Here is a 12883-nt window from a genome sequence, read left to right as displayed (position 1 = left end):
TTATTATACTTGGCTAAATTAGATGAGACTCGACGTGACGCTACATTGGCAATCGAGACTCACGCGAAACGAATGAAAGCTCAGTATGATAGAAATGTAACACCTCGAAGTTTTTCGGAAGGAGACCTAGTGCTATTATATGATCAAGCTAACGATAAGCTAGGTGCTGGAAAATTCGTTCCCATGTGGCATGGACCCTACATTGTAAAGCGAAAGCTAGCAAAAGGGGCTTATGAGCTGGTTGATTTTGATGGGGACTCTTTGGGTAAACCCAGAAATGGACTTTACCTAAAGAGGTATTATGCTTAAATGGTGGATGGAGAAATCTTTAAATAGGTTAGATTTTCTTTCTAGCTAGCGTGTTTGTTAGTTTAGTCAGTGTGCTTAGCTTAGAGAGTGTGTTTTTCGTCATTATTCTGGCTTATCTTGGTTTTACTCTTGATATTGCAGATGTCGACGCCTCTCCAAACATACATTGGATTTGCTGATGGTGCTTGTCGTAGTACACGGAATATCTCTTCCGCAGCTTGGGTTATCTATTCGCCCTCTGACGAGTTAGTTTCTATGCATGGGGTAAGCCTCGGTCAAACAACGAACAACATTGCAGAATACAGTGCAGTGGTTGAATTATTATCCGAATCTATTTCATTTGGAATTCGACGTTTGATAGTGAGGTTAGATTCTGAACTTGTTGTATTACAGCTTAATAGAGTTTATGCCATTAGAAATCCTGTGTTATTAAGGTTGTTTTTGAGAGTGCGTCTCTTGGAACGTGAATTTGATTACATTGAATATCAGCATATTCCAAGGTCTTTAAATACATTAGCAGATGCAATTGCTTCTCGAATGTTGGACAGACATTTACAATAATCATGCAAGTAAATTTAAAAACATTTCATCACATATGTTAAACAAGATAAGCCGGTAATAGTGATATATATATAGATAGGAGTGTGTCAAAAATATATACATCGTCTTCGATCATAGGTTGAAAAACACCTTATGATCGGCAAAATGATAGTACAAAAAGTCAAAATGTCACATGTGACTACAAAAGTGACTAGTCAATCACTGGTGGTGCTCTCTGTATGACACCACTGCGCGGGCTACCTTACGCAAAAATCTCCTAAACGGTCCAGGGACCGCGACTACAAAACGCTGAAGCCTGATAGGAATGTCGTCCATAGTAGTCTCAGGTATGTCTGCCGTGAGACGCTCTAGATCATGCTCCAACTCAGCTAGTACGTCTGCAGCCGCGTCCTGTGGGGCCGGTACCGGTGCAGCTGGATGTAGTCTATCAAAAGGCCGGAGGTTGGCTGGACGCTGTGGACCAACATCTGCATTTTGAAAATTTTACTGTTAGTTTTGAGACGATATATATGAAAAATAAAAAAATACATAATTAGAAAACTTGTGAAAATAAAAGTACCTCTGTCGTCCCATTGTTCTCCCTGTGGAAGAACCATGTCCGGATCACCTCTGAAATCCATTCCGGCATACGGAAAGTCCTGTATCGAAAAAACCTGGTCCTCTAACCAGTGAAAGTAACTATCTGAGAATCGAACCACTGTCGCACCCTCGTCAGGATGCCGGGCCATCACCGCAACCCATCGTATCAGCTTTGGCTGCCGAGGACCCAAGATATCAACAGTGAGTTGCTGAGGGATCAGCATTGGAACTCTCTCCAAGGCAAAGCTCACGACTATAGGCCCATATCCAAAAGTCTTTAGTCGTCCGTTCTTTGCCTTGGTCAGTTGGCTCTTCATATGAGCCGACACAGCTTCACACCAGTTGAAAATGGTGCCTTGGTAACAGTCAATTGCCATCCGCATTTGGGATCCGGAAGCAATGTGTAAAGCGGTCGCGCCGCAAATTCTGGTAACCGTGAACGCTATGACTTTGAGTTCCGGTAATGTGATGTGTTTTATCTCTATGCCTTTTGAATGGTGAGCCCCACGTGTGCACCAATCTTCGCGGAGACTATCAAGGGATTGGCCACCCGGCCTAGTCCCCGCGAGACTGAGTTGCTCACCTCTGTTCGGCAAGCAAGTGAGAAAGTATACATCCGAGGGCTCTATCTCGAGCTGGTGCCCTCCTATGTAAAAGCATTGTTCTTGAACGTTCCATCGCTCAACCAGCCATTCCAAGAATCTTACCTGGCCCCTCATGCCCGGTATGGTCCAATATTTGTATAATCCGCATGCTCTTAGGGCATCCAGAGAAGGTTGATGATTTATTGCAGCTTCATCTTCCTCTACATGCTCTCTTTCTCTCCAGTCTAACATGATTAATACCCTGCACATCAAAAATAGCAATTAGAAATTGATTTGGGAATTTTTGGTGGTTTTTTGAGGGAGTTGGGGTTTTGAAATGCGCACTTCTCGGAAGACGCACCCCGGCTTTGTAACACAGGGTGCCCGGACGCAGCTGGCCTGAAGGCGGGCTGCGTCTTCCGACCGTTTTCCCGTATGAGAAAAAGTCGGGGGACGCAGGTCACCCGAAGGGCACCTGCGTCCGCCGAGAGGCGCATTCCAAAACCAAAACCCCCCCAAACAATGAAACTAAGACCTAAAAATTAATTCTAAATGGATAGAAACGCAGAGTAGGATGTGTAAAATACCTGGATGAAACGGCGTTCGATTCCGACGGTCAGATTTTCCGCAGCGACCACGGGAAGTTTCTTGTCAAAAGCTCCTTTTTCAACCTCCAAAGTCAAATGGTAAAAATGACATGGTAAAAGGTCTTTTTATAGGTTTTTTGGATGAATTAGTTCATTTTTTACCATGAAAAGGTATTTCTCGATGTATTTTTGCCTATTTTAAACAGGTATGAGTAATATGTTGCTTTTGTACAGGACAAAGGGATCTCGAGGGAAATTGTAATTTTTTCACAAACAAAATATCAGAGTCATCTTTTAAGCCCTTTTCTGACTCCTAAAAAATGAAAAGATCGCCGAGCGTTTCTTTTACACTCGTTAAAACGGAATTAAAAGACGGTCCTCTTTTAGCTCTTTTCTGACCGTAAAATCAGGAAAAGATTGCCGGGTTTTTGTCGTTTCAAACTCGATAAGGAAATAAAACGACGTGTCCTTAATCGCTTTTTACTTTTCAGGTCGACGACACTATTATGAAAGTACTCCTTGGTCGCAAGATCAAGCGGTTCCCCCAAGTATTATTTTATACTTTTTCGGGCTTGAGGGACACAAATTTACGAAAAAGTTCAACGTGGAGTTTCCTTTTGTTTTTTCAGACTCTCTAAAATTGAAAAACGCCGAGTTTCTCCTATACTGGGCTCGTTAAACTTTTACAGTAGAGGACCTGTTCAATTACAAACAGGAACGAACCACTCCTTCCTAGGGTTCGAATTTAAACTAGGTTGGACTCGTCCGAAGGATGAGCTTATAATCAAGCATATGTTATCCTCCTCAAGCTTGTTAAAAATAAAGAGGTACTTGCCAGAAATGGTGGGGGAAAAGGAGAAGAATGAACCTGTTTGTTACCTTTTGTCTCGAAAGAAACTTTATCACCGCTCTTGAACACGACATTGTCTCATTCACCTGGGTTGGGAAATCTTTTACCTCACAGTTGATCAAACCACTTTGAAAGTCTTTAATCGGGTTCCGGGATTAACTTTGAGTTATTCGTTACCAAGCCATCTGTCGTGTCGTTATGTGTTCAAGAGGTCTGCAAGCGAAACTTTCATCTGCAAAATACTTGTCATCCATTTGACCATCCTTGAGTCAGTCCTTACAGCAACATTTCTTCAACTTGAACAATGATTTCGTGTTGCGGGCTTGCCTGCAACGGGTCGCTTTCTATCGACATCGACACATTATCTAGAAAGATGACTTAGGAATCGACAGTACCTTGAAGTCTGCATGCATCAATGGCAGGTTTCTCGCCTTTGACGTCAGTTTACATCATTGACTTTCGATCAAAGGATTCCGTGAAGTGTTCGACATCAAAACATCTATTCAAATTTCACGGGTTGTGCTTGGTACTTTGAGAACCATTGACATTACTGGTGGTCTCTCTCACGCTTGTTAACAGTTTACATCATCGACTGGTAATCAAGTGGTTTCTAAAATGTTCGACATCAAATCATTTAATCACATGGCTAGAATCGTACCAATTCGGGAAGTAGAAGTGAAGACCCTGGATCTAGTTTCTACCATCCAGGCTGCGAGGAGTTTTGTATTCATTATCTATGTAGACTAATCATAAATAGATGGCTGCGTCCATACTGTGTCTACAAAAGTCTATAAAAATGATGTACTACAAGATCATTCCTGAATCAGAATAGTTAGTCCATTAGTTAAAGTTTTGAATCTGAGTATGGGAATGCCTACCTCAGTGATGATATAATCTTATACATGTATTTTGTGTTGAAAATTGCAGGTTCCAACCAGGCCATCCACGAGACAATCCTTGAAATGATAAAGCGCTTCACCCTTCCTAGAATTACAAAACCCTAATCTATTCCAGGCTTCGCACTTTAGGGGGCAATCTGTTACACTAAAAAATGTCACCATGACTACTTACAGTTAGTATGGCTCAAATCAACAGTCATGCTACCCTCTTAGGCAAGTCTTATGCCTCTGTTATCCATCTCAAACTCAAAGAAGAGAGAAAGTCTTGTAAAAAATATGTTTATCTCTGGGGTCGCAGGTTCTCTCAAGCCTCACCTGCGGGGACGCTGATCATGTTCACAAAATCTGCGTCTTTGGACGCTCTGTATGTCAAAGGACAGGTGCGTCCTTCTGTAAAAGGTGAAATGCGCAAGTTTTATCTTAAAAAAGTTACTTATGGTTACTTCTAGAACTTTCTAGAGGTCGGTTTGGTGAAATGGATACGCCTCCAGTTGGTTCATGCATCTCTATTAAGAGGGAACTTATCCCATCAATAAGGGAGCTATCCCACCCAAAGAGGGGGATTATCCCATTGATGGTGGACCTGAATAACCTCTTTACAGCACTATAAATAAAGGCATTGAGCCAAAGGGAGGGGAGGTTGAAGCTATACATTTTCTTTGGGTAAATGCTGCAGGAATTAGGACTCCCATTTAGAACCTTGTGAGGAGAGATTGTCTTTACTTGATTCTACTTGGAAGTGGGTGAGCTTTGTCAAAGTAGAGGAAAACCCTTGATGGACCCTGGGAGGAACTTGCACAACACCAAGGCCAGGTTGTAAGAGTTTCTTTGTTTCGTTGTTAATACAAACTGGTTTATTTTTCTCAATAACTTGTGTTAATGAGTTATTTCATGTGTTCCTTGGTCTGCATGTTAAATATATGTTTTATTATATGAGATGCAAGTGCTTGGTAATTGTTTGATTGTTTGTGGTTGCAGGAATTGACTTGAAGGAGGGGCTCATCCGGATCGGCAAGGACGGACTACAACAACCGCGTTTTGGAATAAGGTAAGCCTGAACACTTGTAGTTTTCATATTTTAAAAGATGTATTTAGAGAAAGATTGCTCCATTTTGTCTTGTTTGTCGCTAGAGAGTTTAGACTCCTAGGGAGGTCTGTTGTGCCCGCACAAACGACTTTTTCCGCCACGACAAGCCTCTATATAGATCAAGATCTTGTCCTGTGAAGTGGATTTACCTAGAGGACGAAGCCTTTAATGAGTGGTTTGAGTTAGCCCACATAGTTCATGATCCTGTATTTCTTGAAGATTTACAGCTTGAAGTTGTAACTTCACATCTTGATAGACATCTGCATAACTCCATCCAGTTAGAGCTTACCTCTGAAGGAACACCAAACCTTTCTGTGATCACTACTGTTCCTCCAAGTCCATCATCAACACCTCAGATTTCCAAACCTCAAGCTACACCTTCCACCCCTCCATCTACAACTCATATTCCCATTGTCATCCCTACCACCCCAGTTGCCTCATCTATCCCCACAGTCATGACAAATAGGTATTCTCCTCTGCACTTACCTGCCAACCCAGGGGCTATGCCCCAAGACTATCAGAGTAAGATTACCCCATTTGATGGTACTGGCACTTACACAGCTCAACAACATACCAAGAAAATGACAGACTATTTTGAAATATATGAAGTTGATGCTGATGATGTTAGAATGAGAGTATTTGTTCAAAGTTTGACTGGAGATGTTAGAACATGGTTTAGAGCCCTTCCTACAAATAGTATCAATGACCTACAAGCTCTATATCAGAAATTCTTGAATAGATGGGAAAAGAAGAAAGATCCTCTCCACATTTTATCAGAATATGAAAGCCTGAAAAGAGGCACCCAAGAAACTGTCCAAGATTACTGTACCAGGTTTAATAATGTTTACCAGGCTATTCCTCAAAATCTTAGACCTCCTCCAGATTTGGCATTAATCAAATTCCCTGATGGGTTTGATTCTGATATGGCATACCAACTTAGGGAAAGAGCTCCCCGAACCTTAGAAGAGATGCAAAGCATAGCTGTCAGCGTTGAGGCCAACCTGATATCTAAGCGAGCTAGAACCAGAGCTAAAAGGAGGATACCTTTTAAAGAGGAACCATCTACCTTTGAACATAAATTAGATGCTATTATAAAAGGAATGGATAGGCTTGGTGATAGAGTAGAAACCATTGAGAGAAAATCCCCTTGGGAGGGTCAACCAAGTAATACTGGTAGAAATCCAAATTTCAGGAAGAACCAAAATCCTAATACTGGAAAGACTGGACCTGACCAAAACATTAGGCCCCCATTCTAGGAAAATTATGCTGAAGCTTCAACTTCTGATGAACCAACAGAAGACACTCAAATTAATTTGATGGGACTCAAAAATGAGCAACAAGTTTTCTTGACCCAAGAGGACAAGGAAGCTAATATGCTTAAACAATTCCAAACTCAGTCAGGTGAATCATTTGACTTCAGGGAGGGATATGATACAACTATTTATGAAGTCCACAAACAATACAATCTGAGGAGCAGAAGAATAGATGTTCCTGAAACCAATAAACAGAAAGATACAAAACAATCCAACAAAGGTAAGAGCGATACTACCCCTGTACATATTCTTTCCAGAAATAATCCTAATCCAAATAACCCAATAATTGAGGATGTATCCGATAATCAACCACATAACAGAAAATCTTCCACTTCTATTCCTCCCAAAGGAAACGTAGAAGAACCTCCAGAAGTTGATTTGGAAACAACTTCAACCCATAACCCCACTCCTGAAAAGGAGAGAAATACAGAAAATACAACAGAAAAAGAGAATCCAACTGTCCGAAATACAAGAAATCAGACTGAAAAACCTTTTAATCTTGAGGCTGAAGTAGGCAAATTAAAAATAGTTGTTCCATTGTCAGAATTAGCTAAACATGATGTCTACAGAGGTCAGATCAGTAGATCACTCCAAATTTCTGTGAATGAAGATTCAGTAAATGTTTTTGACGACCAACCTGAATTGATTTTTGGCCCTGAGGTAAATGGAAAATCAGTAGATGGAGGAGTCCCTCCTTTCTATGTAAGTCTGAACATACATGATAAAATACTTCATAATTCCATGTTTGATTCTGGTGCTTCTCATAACTTAATGCCTAAATCAGTGATGGAGAAACTGGACCTAGAAATCACCAGGCCATATAAAGATCTCTTCTCTTTTGATTCAAGCCAAGTCAGATATCTAGGATTAATCAAATATTTATGTGTATCACTAGTCCAATATCCTGCCAAAACCATCTTAATGGACATAGTAATAGTTGATATTCCACCAAAGTATGGTATGTTATTGTCTAGATCTTGGGGTGCAAAGCTTCAAGGATCTCTACAATTAGACATGTCTTATGCTACCATTTCAGTATTTGGTTAACCTGAGACACTGTACAGAGAAACTTTAATGAAATATGTGGTAAGTAGCCAGGAGAGACCTCAAAATTTCCCTATCTACTCCATACACTCTGATATGGATTCTTTTATCCTTTACAATACTGAAATTGATCCTTTGAATGAAGTCAAAGTTTTAGTAGTTGAACAAGAAGAAATTACAAATGAAAAGTCTAGTGTTCAAATTCAAGAAATTTCTGAGAACAATGATACATCAGATACTCAAAAGGAACAAGAAGAAAATAAAGAAACAAATATTCTTATTAAACAAATCCCTGAGACTCTTGATACTAACTATGAACATGAGATCCTTTGGTACTTAGAATTTGATGGTTCAGTTAACAAGTTAGGAGCAGGAGCAGGAATTTGGGTGCACAATCTTGAGAATGATCATGCTGAAGGCCATGCCTACAGGTTAAACTTTAAATGCACTAATAATATGGCTGAATATGAGGCTCTGTTGCTAGGTCTTAAACTGGTCAAAAGTTTAGGGGCCATTAGGGTATCAGTCCTAGGAGATTCTGATTTAATCATTCAATAGATAAAAGGAAATTTTCTCACAAACAATCCCAGATTAATATCTTACAGAGGAACAGTGATTGAGATTCTCAATACATTTCTAGAAACTCAGCTAGCTAAAATCCCAAGAAAACATAATTTGCATGCTCATAGCCTAGCAATGTTTGCCAGCACCTGTAAACTACCATTTGAGCCCAATCATCATTTCACAGCTGAAATTAGACACAGGCCAGCCATACCTAACAATGTAAAGAATTGGCAAGTGTTTGACAATGATATTCAGATTAACAATTTCTTAACCCTAGAGGAAGAGTTTTCTAGCACTAATATAGATATAGATACATTTAGTGAATTTGATCAAACAAATCAGATAGAAACAAACATTTCAGCAGAAAGTGCAACTCAAATGCTTCACCCAACAAAATTTACCAATAAAGAAATGCAGGATCTCAAAGAAATGGACATTGATGAAATTATTGAAGGAGAATCTGAAATCATTAATTTGAAAGATAATGAGTTGCCTAAAGGATTAACTCCTTTGGAAGATCTCTTTGATTTTAATGATATCCCAAGGAAACCCAAGATGGAACCTCTAAAAGCTGACATTGAAGACTATAACTTGGGAACTGAAGAAAATCCAAAAATGGTAAAATTATCCAAATCTTTGCCCCCCGAACAAAAACTCAAATATGTTGAATTAATGAGAGAATTTCAAGATGTATTTGCCTGGAGCTATGAAGACCTGAAATCATATGATACCTCTATAATTCAACATACAATCCCTTTAAAGGAAAATCAAAAACCATTCAAACAAAAGCTCAGAAGGATTAACCCTGTACTGCTTCCCTTAATTGAAAAGGAAATCAAAAGAATGTATGAAGCAGGGATAATTGCTCCTATTAGATTTTCAGAGTGGGTTTCTAATTTAGTACCTACAAGGAAAAAGACTGGAGAAATTAGGCTATGTGTTGATTTAAGAAATGTAAACAAGGTTTCTTTGAAGGACAATTACCCTTTACCTAAGATGGATCATATTTTAAAAAGGGTGGTAGGTGCTTCTAGGATTTCAATTTTGGATGGGTTCTCAAGCTATAACCAGATTCTGGTTCATCCTGATGACCAGGAAAAAACTGCTTTTACAACACCATGGGAAACATTTAAGTATGTTAAATGCCATTTTGACTCAAGAATGCAGGGGCAAATTTTTGACGAGCAATGGACACAGCCTTTGCAAAAGAAATTCATGATTTCTTGGTCATATATCTAGATGACCTGACTGGTTTTTCTAAATCAGATCAGCAACATTTAGATCATCTGAAACAAGTATTCTTAAAATGTAGACAATATGGCATTTCTTTAAATCCTAAAAAGTCCATGTTTGGTCTAGAAGAAGGCAAACTCTTGTGCCATATCATCTCCAAATATGGCATTAGAATTGATCTTACTAGAATATAAGCCATTCTACAAATACCCCACCCCAGAAATGTTAAGGAACTTCAAGCTTTCTTAGGAAATATTAACTTTTTGAGAAGATTTATATCTAATTTAGCTGAATTAATCAGATTGTTGAATAATATGTTGAAAAGGGATGCAAAAGTTAAATGGACAGTAAAAGCCAAACAAGCATTTGAAGAAATTAAAATGGCTTTGACTAGAACACCGGTCCTGACTAGTCCAAACTTTGATAGAGACTTCATAATATTTTCATTTGCATCAGAACACACCATTGTTGTTGTTTTATTACAAAAAGATGATGAAGGATGTGAGAAACCCATAGCCTTTTTTACTAAAGCACTAAGAGATGCACCATTAAAGTATAAAATCATGGAAAAACAAGCTTATTCACTGGTGAAAGCTATTAAAGACTTTAGAGTCTATATATTGTACTCCCATGTAATAGCCTATGTGCCAAATGTTGTTGTCAAAGACATCCTGACCTAGGATGGAATTGAAGGCAAACAAGGTAAATGGATTGCTACTATATTGGAATATGATATTGAAATAAAACCCACAAAGCTTATAAAGGGATAGGGTTTGGCAAAACTCATGACTGAAACAAACTACCAAGCCCTGGATATTAGTGAACTGGATAATGAACAGGAGATGGTGACTCCACAGATCAGTCAGGCCTTCTTAGATTCACCTTGGTATGCTGATATAATTTTTGTATTATTAAACCTGCAAGCTCCTCCAGGATTATCCAGAACAAAGAAAAGGTTTTTAAAGATGAAAGCTTCAAAATTTTGTATTTTAGATAATGTTCTCTTTTGGAAAAATCATGAAGGTATTCTATTGAATTTTTTAGTAAAAGAAGAAGCTGACAAGGTTCTTAAAGAATTTCATGCAGGAGACTGTGGTGGACACCTTTTTTGGAGATCAAATGCAGACAAAATCCTCAGAGATGGATTTTATTGGCCAACCTTGTTCACTGATGTAAAGAAATTTGTCACTGCTTGCCAAAAATGTTATCTTTTTGAAGGCAAGAGGAAACTGTTACCCTTACCCCTGAGACCAATTTCCAATAAAAAGCCCTTCCAACAATGGGGACTGGACTTCATTGGAGAAATCCACCCTCCCTCGTCTGGCGAACATAAATGGATTCTAACTGCCACAGACTATTTCACCAAATGGATAGAATCCATTCCTTGTAGACAAGCCAATGACACAATCATTATAGGATTCTTAGAAACCAACATACTGTCTAGATTTGGTTGTCTTGAAAAAATCATAACTAATAATGTTGTTGCCTTCAAATCTAAGAAAATGATAAGTTTCTGTAACAAATACCATATCACTTTAGGCCATTCCACAGACTATTACCATCAAGGTAATGGTCTAGCTGAGTCATCGAATAAAAGCCTAATTAATATCATTAAGAAATTATTGGAAGAAAACAAGAAAAATTGGCACAAGAAACTTACTAATGCCCTGTGGGCAGACAGACTCACTACAAAGAAATCTATTGGAACTAGTCCTTATGAACTAGTCTATGGTTTGAAAGATGTATTTCCTTCATCTTTAGGAGTTCCTGTAATGAAAATACTGCAAGAAGCTCAGGTGGAGCCCAATGATATTCAAAGGAGAATTAACCAAACCATCCATTTGCAGTAGACTAGAGAAGAAGTGTACCAAAGATCCCAGATAGTGCAAGAGAAACTCAAGAAAATTTTTGATAAGAGAACCAAGGCAGAAGATTTCTACCTTGGAGATAGTTTTGAGATGGGATTCCAGGAGAGAAGATAAAGGAAAACATGGGAAGTTTGACTTCCTATGGAAGGGACCTTTTGTTATTCAGGCCTTACAAGGGAACAATACTTACTTTTTGAAGAATTTAGATGGTACGGAGATAGAAGAAGGGCCAGTTAATGGTCAAATGCTGAAACATTACTTTGATCCAACCCTTTAATGTATTCTGATGTTAACTTGTACATACTATATCGTTGGTAATGTCACAGTTTGGATTGGATAGTGACTTGTTGAAGTCGAAGCCCGAAGAGAAGGCCCTAAGCTTCAAAAGTGTTACTGTAATACATACAATAAAGCAACCAGCAGAAGGAGATTTCAGAGCATAGCCATAATAATTCAGAATGCCATATGACCTGTTGTTCTTGACTTTTTACCAGGAAAATCCATCCCCAAGTGGAGCCAGTGTTATGCTCCTATACCAATAGGTTTCATATTTCATGATTGACTCGATGAGCTCTGTAATATGTTCATATCTTTTCTTATTGCAAAGGTTTTCCATATTATCCCAAAAATAAAAAAATTTAAAAAATGTAAAGAGGGTATATCCTAAAAAAAAATCAAAGAGTACAAAGAATAAAATGGTGAAAAAAGTGAAAGAAATGAACCCCAAACAAAATATACCAGGAAAGTGTGCAAGTCCAAATGCCACTACTATTTCATTTTCTGTAATAAGGAATTGTGTGCAGCTTGTTAGACTTTTGCCACAATTTATGAATAGTCAAACAGCTTAAGCTTGGCTAGTTCATATTTGAATCTCATGTTTTAGAGATAAAGAATAAAATCTAACCAAACTGTTTAAACTTGGAAGATAAGTAGATAGGTAGAGTAAATAAAAGGAGCTCAACAGTTTAATCTGAGCCCTTGGATGTAATAAGTGTAGACTTAGGTAGGCTTGCCATGTAAAAGAAAAGGATGATTTGATAAGGGTTTTCCAGTCTAAGTGCACCCAAATAAAGAAGAAAAAATGTCAGGCTAAAGTAGGTAGGGTAGGTAGATGGTGTTGCAGAATGATACTTGTGATGAAAATTGTTTCTAAATGTGTTAAATTTTACTTTTATCACAAAGTTCAACGCAGACATTTCACTTGATGGAGTTCAAGCATGACAAGGTTAAATAACTAACTTCCATTCACATTTTCCCTAAAACACTTCACTAATTTCCCCTAAGTTTTAAGGTATTTGAAAGTCAAAGGGGCTCAGAGCATTTCTCTGACTTCTGGAGGGACCGGACCCTCGGCCCAATGATCTAAAAGCCTAAGTGCTCATAAATCATCCGTCTATCATTCATT

Source organism: Pinus tabuliformis, chromosome 2_2, assembly GCF_031772625.1.
Source record: "Pinus tabuliformis cultivar Carrire ecotype Pingquan chromosome 2_2, CPIR1, whole genome shotgun sequence".
Taxonomy (NCBI): domain Eukaryota; kingdom Viridiplantae; phylum Streptophyta; class Pinopsida; order Pinales; family Pinaceae; genus Pinus; species Pinus tabuliformis.
Note: the sequence above shows the minus strand (reverse complement) of the source record.